The sequence below is a fragment of the Pongo abelii genome, chromosome 18 (assembly GCF_028885655.2).
Source record: "Pongo abelii isolate AG06213 chromosome 18, NHGRI_mPonAbe1-v2.0_pri, whole genome shotgun sequence".
Lineage (NCBI taxonomy): Eukaryota > Metazoa > Chordata > Mammalia > Primates > Hominidae > Pongo > Pongo abelii.
In genome coordinates this window covers 19,020,552-19,033,160 of record NC_072003.2, presented here as the reverse complement: position 1 = coordinate 19,033,160, position 12,609 = coordinate 19,020,552, and the positions used below count along the sequence as shown (strand labels likewise).

At 45.4% G+C, this 12,609-nt stretch overlaps 1 protein-coding gene across 1 annotated transcript in view; it reads right to left on the bottom strand.

The window, feature by feature from the left end:
* The window catches only part of XYLT1 (xylosyltransferase 1), a 480,356-nt gene that overhangs the window by 424,415 nt on the left and 43,332 nt on the right, over positions 1–12,609 (bottom strand). The gene's annotated exons all lie outside the window — the stretch shown is intronic.

Below are 12,609 nucleotides of genomic sequence, written 5' to 3'. Positions count from 1 at the left end.
TGTATTCCAGGCAGAAGGGAGCAAGTGAGCAACAGCCCTGATGAGCAGGGTACCTGGAATATTCCAGAAGCAGTGGGGGAAATGAGTGCGGCTGAAGCCCAGGGAGCAGTGGAGAGATACTGGGGAGAGTGGTGAGGCCACATCATGTAACACTGCCTGCGTTGCTGAGCAGCCTTCAACAGGATGCAAGCACTGACAGCGAAAGAATAGTTAACTCAGAAAAAACCAAAACCAAAACTAAAACCCAGCTGCTATGGTAATGGAATTGGGCAAGCAAAACCGATAGTTCATGAAACACAGGAGCAAGACACCTGAGACCTGGCACACCCAGCAAGGTGGCTGCAGAGCTGCTTAGACTTGGAGAAGCAGGGGATTCCCTGTTATTTCCAACTAATAGGAGGAGTCCGAGCGCAGAATGAAGATGTGCTCTGCTAGCCATCTCTAGAGAACATCTCTCCTCCTTTTTGACAGCCCAGAGCCTACCTATGCTGAGGGAATCCTCCTGGTCTCTGTTCCCACCTTTCCCTACAGAAGCTGATACCACTTTTCCCAGCTTCCCTTGCAACTAGGGTAAAAGCACGTGACCTCATTTCCACCAATCAGCTTGCTTGCTCCAGCCTACACCATGGAAGCTGGCATTTCTCTCAATGGTGGCTTTCCCTCTGGAGGCTCTAGGGAAGAATTCCTTCTTTGCTTCTTCATCTGCTGGTGGCTACTGGCATTCCTTGAATTCTGGCTGCATCAGTCTCATTGCTACCTGCATGGTCAGGCTTCCTTCTGTTCTCTGTGTCTTCTCTTCTGATGGTATTAAGACTTTCTGTTTCACTTTTTAAAAAATCTCATTTTTATTTATTTTTTTAAAAATATTTACTTTTATTTCAATAGTTTTGGGGAAACAGGTAGTGTTTGGTTGCATGGAAAAGTTCTTTAGTGGTGGGCTGGTTGTGGTGGCTCACGCCTGTAATCTCAACACTTTGGAAGGCTGAGGTGGGCAGATCACTTGAGGGGAAGAGATCAAGACCAGCCTGGCCAACATGGTGAAACCCTATGTCTACTAAAAATACAAAAAAAAAAAAAAAATTATCCAGGCGCGGTGGCGTGCACCTGTAATCACAGCTACTCAGGAGGCTGAGGCACTAGAATCGCTTGAAACCCGGGAGGCAGAGGTTGCAGTGAGCTGAAATTGGGCCAATGCACTCTAGCCTGGGCGACAGAGCAAGACTCTGTTTCCAAAAAAAAAAAAAAAAAGAGAGAAAGAGAAAGAACAGTTCTTAAGTAGTGATTTCTGAGATTTTTGTGCACCTGAGTAGTGTAATTGTAACCAGTGTGTAGTCTTTTATCCCTCACCCCCCTCCCAATGTACCCCTAAGTCCCCAAAGTCTACTGTATCATTTTTATGCTTTTGCATCCTCATAGCTTAGCTCCCACTTATGAGTAAGAACATACAATATTTGGTTTTCCATTCACGAGTCACTTCACTTAAAATAATGGTCTCTAACTCCAACCAGATTGTTGTGAGTGCCATTATTTTGTCCCTCTTTATGGCTGAGTAGTATTCCACAGTATCTATATATACCACATTTTCTTTATCCACTTGTTGATTGATGGGCATTTAGGCTGGTTTTATATTTTTGCAATTGTGAACTGTGCTTCTATAAACATGCATGTGCAAGTGTCTATTTCATATAATGACTTCTGCTTCACTCTTAGAAGGATACTTGTCATTGGATTTAGGGTTCATGTGGATAATCCAGAATGATTTCCTCATCTCAAGGCCTTTAAATTATTTCCATCTGTAAAGACTCCATTTGCCAAATAAAGCCACATTTACAGATTTCAGGGATTAGGACACAGTCATATCTTTTTGGAGGCCACTGTCCCACCCCTTATACCACCTCCTAGAGATCTTGTGAGCTAACTAATAACTTTTTTTTTTTTCTTTTTGAGATGGAGTCTCACTCTGTCACCCAGGCTGGAGTGCAGTGGTGTGATCTTGGCTCACTGCAACCTCGGCCTCCCAGGTTCAAGCGATTCTCCTGCCTCTGCCTCCCAAGTAGCTAGGACTACAGGCACCTGCCACCATGCCCGGCTAAGTTTTTGTATTTTTAGTAGAGATGGGGTTTCACTGTGTTAGCCAGGATGGTCTTGATCTCCTGACTTCATGATTCACCCATCTCGGCCTCCCAAAGTGCTGGGATTATAGGCGTGAGCCACCGCACCTGGCCACTAATAACTTCTAATACTTTTTTTTTTTTTTCCTTTTCGTTGATACCAGGCTGAATTGGTTTGTTTTTTGTCAAACAGAAGCTTGACATGGATCCCACCCTATCTCTCTATTCCTGGCCACCAAAGAGGACAAGATGTCTGGAATGCAGCCCTGCTTGGGGGCATAAGTGTGAGACTTTGGTTCCAGCTGACATGCACAACTCTCTGCCTTCCCGTCTGCTCACTTTGACTCCTGCCTCGTAGTAAAGGAACGGATCTCCCATGTCAGAAGCTCTGTGGTTGAGACATTTTCTTTTAGGTTAAAACATGTCTTCTGGCCCTAAGAGATTGGGATGTGAAACCCACCACAAAGAGTGGAGGGAAGCTGGCTGGGTGGTCAGCCTCGCCACATCAACTATTTATGGCTTTGTTAAAAAATAAAAACCAGAGCAAACTCACCCATAGAAACCTACAGAACATGCATGAGCCTTTAGAAAACTTCAGGAGGGACAGTGGTGTCTCCTAAGCTGTCTTGCACCAGTGGTGTCGGTGCGTGGGGGTGAGAAAGGAACTCTCACGGGAAACTTTCCATGAATACTTGGAGCCTATTATGAGCAAGAAAGCGACAATATGACAAACACAAGAAGCAATATCTCACAGTGGTTACACCCATGTGCTTCAGAGCCAGAGATGTGGGTAGAAACCTGAAAACTGATACCACTGCTTACCATCTGTGTGATTTTGAGGATTTTTTAAAAACCTCTCTGAGCCACAGTTTCCTCATCCTTGAAGGATATTAATGCCTGCCTTGTTTTTTTGTCTGTTTTGTGAGGATTAAATAGATTCAATAAAGCTCTTAGCTTAGTATTGGCATATGTGAATATGTGAAGACATCTTACATTCCTTTGCCGCTATTGTCATCCCTCTTATCTAAATAGCATCATCTTGAATTCAGTTAAATCTGTGGATGTATTGTCTCTTAGTGCATGTGCTATACTCCACAGTGTCTGGCACGTGATAGGTGCTCCATGAATTTTTGGTTTATAAAGCTGTATTGTTTTGATGGGTGTGTAATCAGAGTTTAATGGACCAGAAGGTGACAAAATTCAATTGATCCTCCTAGACATGGTGCCATATTTCTCTGGCTCCATTCTAACTACAGTGACAGTAATTTCAATCTCCACCTAAACAAAGCTCATCACTATCACTCCCCCACCATGTCTGGGAATCCCTAGGGCAATGTCTTGCCTGTTCTTGCATTTCTGGTTTGTTTGGGCATCAGTGACACCTGCCATTCTCTTTCTGCTCTGCACTGCCCCCTATGGATGAGGATACCATAGGTGAAGGGTTATGAGATGAGGTTCAATGACTGTGATATTCCCAAAATTTCCAGTTGAATCAAATATCACTGAGCTCTGTGACCCTGGCTGGCTAAGTCACAGAATCTTTTTTTACTTTTTATTTTTGTGTGTGTGATGGAGTCTCACTCTGTTGTCCAGGCTGGAGTGCAGTGGTGCAATCTTGGCTCACTGCAACCTCCACCTCTGAGGTCCTCTGGGGTTCAAGTGGGTCTTCTGCCTCAGCCTCCTGAGTAACTGGGATTACAGGTGTGTGCCACCATGCCTGGCTAATTTTTATATTTTTAGTAGAGACGGAGTTTCACCATGTTGGTCAGGCTGGTCTCAAACTTCTGACCTTGTGATCTGCTAGCCTTGGCCTCCCAAACTGCTGGGATTACAGGCGTGAGCCACCGCGCCCGGCCATCACGCAATCTTTTTAAGTCTGAGTCTTATCATCTGCAAAATGGGGGAGATCTATCTTCCTCACAGGGATAATGATTAAATGAAATAATGAACACAAAGGGAATAGCCTGGCATGCATTAGTTACTAAATAAATGCCAACTATCATTTTTATCTCCTTGGTGAATTATTTTCCTAGTGGCTATACCACCCCACATGCCAATATGACTTTTGGTAGATAAGCCACATCTAGTCAGATACTTGGGGGTGATGGGAGAGTTAGCTGGTGGCAGAGAAGGTGGGGACAGAGACTTTCTATTATAGTATCTCAGAGGAATAAAATAGTAACTGTCAGAAACATGATGCTATAGAAATCAGCTACAGAACCAGCTATATGGATTGTGAAGTTTTTTTTCTTTTTCTTTTTTTTTGAGACAGAGTCTCGCTCTGTCACCCAGGCTGGAGTGCAGCGGTGCGATCTCCGCTCACTGCAAGCTCTGCCTCCTGGGTTCACGCCATTCTCCTGCCTCAGCCTCCCGAGTAGCTGGGACTGCAGGTGCCCACCACCACGCCCAGCTAATTTTTTGTATTTTTAGTAGAGACGGGGTTTCACCGTGTTAGCCAGGATGGTCTCGATCCCCTGACCTCGTGATCCTCCCGCCTCGGCCTCCCAAAGTGCTGGGATTACAGGCATGAGCCACTGCACATGGCCTGGATTGTGAAGTTTTAACTCCAGTGCTGTCATTTGCTAGCAAATGCCCTTGGGTAAGTTCTTTAATCTTTCAGTGTCTCAGTTTTTAAATCTGTAAATAGGGATAATAATACCTATTTCACAGGACTGCAAGGATAATTGAATAAGTTCTTTCATGTCAAGCACTCAACATGACTTCTAACATGTAATAATTAATCAATAAGTATTGACTATTATTAGTTTCCCAGTGAATCAATCAAGAACGTATGTTTTTAAAAAATCCTTAAGTGCCACTTTGTGGATAGATCTGCCCTTACTGTGTCCAAGGGATCTATGTGCCTTCAAATGTTTGAGTCACATTTCACCTAGATGCTCAGATATGCAGAAATTCTAAGGATAAACCACCTAAAACTACTGCTATGTGTACAGACCTGGGTACAAAGGGCTAACATATTGAGCTCGGCTTTCTTCTTTATTGGAATGCACCCATGTTTGCTGATGAGAATTTTCTACCTGAAAGGGTTCCTGCAAGTGGAAGATTCTACAGACCATTCGTGAAATTTTGTGTCCACCACCCAGACCTGGGAAGTTCAACAATGTAATGGCTCCTGTCTTGACATTTCATGGAATGGTCAAGGAAATGAAGGGGTTTCTCAGGGGTGTTTGGTTGCAAGCCCAAGAAACTGACTCAAATCAGTCCAAGCTTTATTGGAAGTATGCAAGTGTATTTCCTGGAGCACACAGACAGATAGTATAGCTGGGCTCACAGGGTCTAGAATCAGAAACTGGACCTATTAGGGTCCAAGGCAACTCTTCCCTCTCTCTGCTCTGGTGCTTTCAGCTGGTTCACTTCATTTCTTCCTTTGCAGAATGGCCTTTTCTGCCTCTCTTGCCCACAACCCAAAGACCCAAAGGTGGCCACCTCATTTTTATTTATGTCCTCTCAGTACTAGTGCCCCCAAAAAACTGGCAAGAACAACCAAGTCCAACTCTAAATTCCCAGGGGAAATGATTGGCCAGGAAAAGAGGCCAAAAACATGTGGTGACTCACAAAGACTCAATCTATGGAAGGACCACTTGACAAATATGCAAGTCAGAATCCTCTGGGGCATTCAGCTGGCCATTGGCTATTTCAGGTCTGTGCACTATCTTCTGATTCTTGATGTCTAAGTCTCGGGGAAGGACCAGGTAGCCTGTTGGCTCATGGGGCTCCATGTACCCTTCTGCACTTCTCCAAAGGGCCAGCCTCTTTTGCTGCACCAGAGGCTCTGCTCATACCCTTCCCTCTACTTTGAACACTTTTCCCTGCACCCTCTCATCCTACACTTTTGCATACCTAGCTCCTCCTCATCTCTCAGGTCTCACGTTAATTTCACCTCCATGGAGAGACTGCTGTCCACGCCCTACATTTGTAACTTTCTCTGGCACTCTACATCCCTTATATGTTCCCTTTATGGAACTAACACAGTCTGAATTAAATGCTTATAATAGTAGCTAACACCCACATGATATTTCCTACGTGCTGGATATTTTCATAAGAGCTTTGTACATGTGAATTTTTTTAATCCATCAACAAATGGGCCAGGCATGATGACTCACACCTGTAATCCCAGCACTTTAGGAGGCCGAGTCAAGAGGATCACTTGAGCTCAGGAGATCGAGACCAGCCTGGCCAACATAGTGAAACCCCTTCTCTACCAAAAATACAAAAATTAGCTGAGTGTAATGGTGCATGCCTATGGTCCCAGCTACTGGGGAGGCTGAGGTGGAAGAATCACTTGAACCCGGGAGGTGGAGACGGCAGTGAGCTGAGATTGTGCCACTGCCTTCCAGCCTGGGTGACAGAGTGATATCCTGTCTCAAAAAAAACAAAACAAAACAAAACAAAGCTATGGAGTAGGCATTCTTAGTCGTTCTCGTTCCACAAATGAGAAAACTGGGGCACAGAGAGGCTAGGGAACTTGCCCAAGATCACTCAGCAAAGTGTCTAGTTCCGTAGTCTGCACTGTGAGCCTCTGCTGCCGCTTGACCCCAACAACATTCTACAGCTTATGGGATTGATTAGTTATTTCATGTCTGCCTCTTCTACTGGAGTTTAGGCTCTATGTAGTCAGGGACTGCACTGATTAGGCCCACTGTGTATCTTCATTGCTTATCAGAATACCTGGCCCTTAGAAAATATTTGCCAGATGAATGAACACATGAAAATAAGAATATATTAACTGCCTTAAAAAAGAACAACCTAGATCCCTGCCTGAATGAGAACAGGGTGCCAGGTAAGTCTCCCAGGACTTTAACGGGGTGTATGTGGGATTCAAGAGAGGAAGCTTTTCCAAAAATAGCAGCAGGAGAGGACTGGGAGAAGAGATCCTTCTCATGGAATAGCTTGCTTTCTGCTGCTGCTGCTGCTGCTGTCATCTCTGTCCTGTGGCCCCCTTCTGCCCAGTCTCAGGTTGCCAATCTGAGCTTAATGGACCTGCTTTCATGCCCTGGGAGGTGGGAGCAGCTGGCATTAATAAATGGAGAGCCCTTCAAGAAATAACTGAGTAGAGGCTCCTGAGATGTCCTGAGCTTAGGCATGAGACACTGATGGTAGCTCCCTCTTGACTTGGATTGTTTGTGGCAGGAAGAACAAAGAGGTTGAGGGGTGGAGGAAATGGGGACGGGTCTGGGGAGGGGGTTCCACCTCCAAATGTATCCAGAATCCTATTCTTTCTCATTTCCTCCACCTCTATCACCCGGGCCCCAGCCACCTGGCCAGATGCAGTAGCTCACGCCTGTAATCCCAGCACTTTAGGAGGCTGAGGTGGGCGGATCACGAGGTCAGGAGATTGAGACCATCCTGGCCAACAGGGTGAAACCCTGTCTCTACTAGAAATACAAAAATTAGCTGGGCATCGTGGCGCGCACCTGTAGTCACAGCTACTCAGGAGACTGAGGCAGGAGAATCGCTTGAACCCGGGAGGCAAAGGTTGCCATGAGCCGAGATTGCGCCACCCCACTCCAGCCTGGCGATAGAGCAAGACTCTATCTCAAAAAAAAAAAAAAAAAAAAAAAAAGAAAAGAAAAGCCAAAGTCCCTGCAATGGAGCAAAGTCCCTACATGATCCTAGGTGATCTGGCTCCCAACCCTCCTCCCACCTCATTCTCTCCCTTACCCAGCTCTCACCTCCCACCTGCCTTGATGTTCCTTGAATGTTCACTAAATGCACCAGTCATGGCCCTACCACCAGGCCCTCACTCCAGCTGTTCCCTCTCCATGCAATACTCTTCCCCAGAAAGCCGCTTCTCCAAATTCCTCGCCTTCTTCAAGCCTTTGTTCTGAATGAAGCCTAATTGTCCCATGAACGGGACTCAGTGTCACTGCTTGCACCTGCATGAAAACAACCTTATGCATGCAGAGTGATGGAGAGGAGCGTATTCTAGCTGGGCAAAGGCAGGGTGGCAGGACAGCCACTGATATACCACTGTGGTCAGAGCCAGAGGACCCCTGCCACTGCTGGGGTGAGAACACGAGTAATGAGGTCAAAGGGAAATTAAGTGACTTTTTTTTCCCGTTTTCCAAGAATCACTAACTTTTTCTTTTTCTTTGAGATAGAGTCTCCCTCTGTCACCCAGGCTGGAGTGCAGTGGCGCTATCTTGGCTCACTGCAACCTCCACCTCCCGGCTTCAAGCAATTCTCTTGCCTTATCCTCCCTAGTAGCTGAGACTACAGGCACACACCACCGCACCTGGCTAATTTTTGTATTTTTAATAGAGACGGGGTTTCACCATGTTGGCCAGGCTGGTCTCGAACTCCTGACCTCAAGTGATCTGCCCACCTCGGCCTCCCAAAGTGCTGGGATTAAAGACAGAACTGCTGTGCCTGGCCCCAAATCACTAACTTTCATTGTTAGTGATGCAATTTATATATATTTTTATTTTCATGGAAAAAGGCTCTAACAGGAAATATATAAAGAATATAAATACATAAAGAAAATGTGGGAATCTCGATCCCCTTCACACTAGTTCCTCCCAGGAGGTAATCACTGGTCTTTCTTGGCATAGATCCTTTATCAGCGCATTTGCAGGCACAGGTATTTTTTCTACCATAAATAAATGGAATCAGACTCTATGCATTGTTCCGCAATTTGCTTTTTTTATTTTAACTTGAGCACTTCTGGGAGATTTCTGTGGCACTCCATAGAGGTCTATCTCATTTTTATAATAGCTTCCCATTATTCCACGATGTGGATGAAGTGTAATTTATTTAACTTTTCCACTATTAATGGACATTTATATCCATTTGAATTTTTACCTCCTTCTGTGATTCATGGGCTCCAATAATGTCAAGCTTTACAACGCTGCGGTATAAATGACCACATTTTTCTCTCACTGAATTTGTAAACGTCTTATCAACAACAGCACGGGGGTAGATGTGTGAGTTGGTTGCAGATGCCACGGGCGTGGGCCACAGCCGTTCCTTCTGAAGGCGGATGCTGACTGCAGTTTGTCTGCAGTGTTTCAGTGGGGAAGAGAAAGCTCCCAGAAGAGGGCCCCTTCTCCATCTCAAACTCCTCCCATTCCCCGGCCATTCCTCTCCTTCTCAGGCATAGTAAGGAGGCCAGCAGAGTTCCTAGGATTCCAGGTCAAAGTGCATCTTGCCTTTTACCCCAAGAACCCTATCCCATTACAAATGGAATCTCAATTAATTTTACACTTGTGGGCCGGGTGCGGTGGCTCACGCCTGTAATCCCAGCACTTTGGGAGACCGAGGCAGGCAGATCACGAAGTCAGGAGATCGACACCATTCTGGCTAGCACGGTGAAACCCTGTCTCTACTAAAAATACAAAAAAAAAGTTAGCCAGGCGTGGTGGTGGGCACCTGTAATCCCAGCTACTCGGGAGGCTGAGGCAGGAGAATGGCATGAACCCAGGAGGCGGAGCTTGCAGTGAGCAGAGATCCTGCCACTGCACTCCAGCCTGGGCAACAGAGCGAGACTCCATCTCAAAAAAAAAAAAAATTATTAATAATAATAATAATTTACACTTGTGTTTGAGTATCTCCCTCAACTATTTTGTAACCCTACTCTGTATGAATTTGTGGTTTCCTGCCCTCTCCAGTTACATGTCTCTGTCAATCCCTGTTTCTGTCTGTCTGTTTCCCTTTTCTCTCCTCCACCCCAAGATACAGAATCCCATCCTCTGTAGGCAATCAATATATCCTTATTAATGATTATCAGAAACAATGCTGGGACTGAGGAAGTGGTACATAGCAACTTTGGGAAAATCAGATGAGAATTCATTACTCAACATTTCCCAGGTGCCTCATCCAAGACCTCATGCCCGAGAGAGCACTCAGTACCATCTTGTTGATTCTAAGATGCTGTCCTTATCATGGGACATTTCTAAAGCCAGCATGGGTTCTATGATAAAAGTTTACATTTAATACAATATTTTTTAAATAACCAAGGGCATTTTATAGTGCTTCTTTATAATGCCTCTTAAATTCCTCTAAGAATGACTCCGTAGACCCTGACCGTAGGAACAGAGTAAAGAATGGCTACAAAGGAAATGTTGAAGGGTACCAAGAAGCCAGCTGTAGGGCTCCCCTCTCTCCAATGCCCTCATGCCCATGACGTCTGAAAAGTCCACCATTCAGAGTCTTTCTGAGGAGCCTAAGATGCCTTGGGCTCCAGAGGTGGTCCCCTGGTCTGGTGAACCTTAGCATTAGCTCCTGCTGGCTGGAGTGATTGATCCAGGGATAGGCACAGCCACTGGGAATCCTTCTTAGAAAGACCTTAGAACAATTAGAAAAGACCCTCCTCCCTTTAGTTGGTAATAAGCCAATAGAAGATCAGAGACGGCGGGGGTCATCTTTGCCTTCATATGAAAAGACCTCATCGTGCCTGTAATCCCAGCACTATGGGAGGCTGAGGCTGGAGGACAACTTAAGCCCAGGAGTTTGAGACCAGCCTAGAAAACATAGCAAGACTCCCATCTCTACAAAAATTAAAAAAATTAGCTGTTCATAGGACACATTTCTGTAGTCCTGGCTACTCTGAAGGCTGAGACAGGAGGATTGCTTGAGCCCAGGAGGTTGAGGCTGCAGTGAGCTATGATTGCACCACTGTATTCTAGCCCTGACAAGACAGCGAGAGACCCTGCCTCAAAACAAAAAAAAGAACAGAACTCACTGGAGATGAGCCAACCTGGGAAGGTAGAGTCCAAAGACAGAGAGAGGGAATTCTCAAGGCCCCTGTGGAGCACCTGAATCCAGCCCCTCACCCCCTGGACCCCTTCTTTCAGATGCCCCACACATCCTATTGACCCCCTCCCTCAGGGTATTTTCCAATGTTTTCCTTCATTTCTGGAATGTTCCAGCAATACTAGCTAACATGCCCCACTGTTAGCTAATAATTCCATGAGCCCTGAGCTCAAAGCCCTGAGCTTGAAGATCTAGGGAAGCCTTCCCGACACCATCCTAGGGAGATCCTCCTGCCTGCTGGTCATTCTTAGCACTCTCTGTATCCCTTTCCTATAGCATTGTCCCCATTTGTAAGGACACCCGTATGTGTGTATGTGATGGTCTGGTTAATGTCCTTCTTCCCTACTAGACTGTAAGCTCCCCAAGGGTAAAGTCTCTATCTCTGTTCATCATTCTCTCCCCAGTGCCTCTCAAAAGCCTGGCATTTTGTAGGTAAATATTTGCAAATAAAGGAATCAGGGTCTCATTTTGGTTGAGGTCAACTGATCAAAGCTCAGACTCTAACTCAGACTCCTGGTTTCTAAGACTGACTAGCTGAGATCTTGGGAAAGTCACCCACACTTGCGAGCCTCAGTTTCCTCATCTGTGAAATGGGACTAATAATGGTACATCCCAGGGATGCTGTAAGGATTGAATGAGCTACTATGTGTAAAGTACTGAGAATGAGACACAGCACACAGTCAACATGGAGCAACAGTGAGCTGTACTTATTCTTAGAAGGGCCCCTTTAGCTGCAGCTGCTACTGCTGATAGTGAAAGATCCAACCAACAACTGATGTTTTACTCTGGGCTTTGGATTTCTCAGGATGGTGTGTCCTCTCTTGTCCCCAAGCCAGGTATTGAAATGGGGGGTGGGGGGAACAAAACAACTGCCAAAACTCTGGAGGGATGCTGGGTGGTTTTGTCTAGGTTTGGAGCCTATCACAGCCCAAGGACCCACGGACCAGCTATGTTCACTGAAATATCACATGGTATCTAGCAGGTCCTTGAATGGCACACTTGTCACAACTTTATGTGCTAAAAACAGTCACTGGAGATCTTTTAAAAGTACAAATTCTAGATCTAGAGTGGGGCTAAGATTTTGCATTGCTAACGGGTCACCAGGAGATGCCTGTGCTGCTCCATGGACCACACTTTTAGTAACCAGGCAGACGTACACTGAAAAGCAACTCTCATCGTGCGGAGGAAGCTGGCTGGCTCCAGTGCCCTGAACTACTTGAAAGAGTGGGTAACCGAAGAGGAAAGAAAGCAACCTGAAATGGAAATAAATACTGTGTACCACAATCTCATTAATGTCTAAAATTAGATTAACTTAATTAAAAATTTAAAAACTAGATTAAAGCATGTCAGCCTGAAATCGAGTGCTGAATTATGCCGCAGCTATCTTTGCTTTTTCCTTAACGGTTTGCGCTAATGGATATTCAAAGACTACTGGGTTACATGTTGTTCTTTGTGATTTTTAATTATCGCCAAATACATGTAATTGACCAGAGTTCCAAGGAGATGGCTCTCCCAGGACATGGCTACCATGACACTCCAAAAATGTAAAAGCATGCTCAACCTTGGGCCCTCTCCTCTGACTGCCAAGTAGGTTCTTTGGGGAAAGAAAAGAGGCTTAGTTACTCTCCAGATGGTAGGCATGCACCTTACATGTGTCATGCCAGTCATGGTGAGTGGCACAAATATTATTGAGGTTCCCATTTTTAATGTATTATTATTATTATTA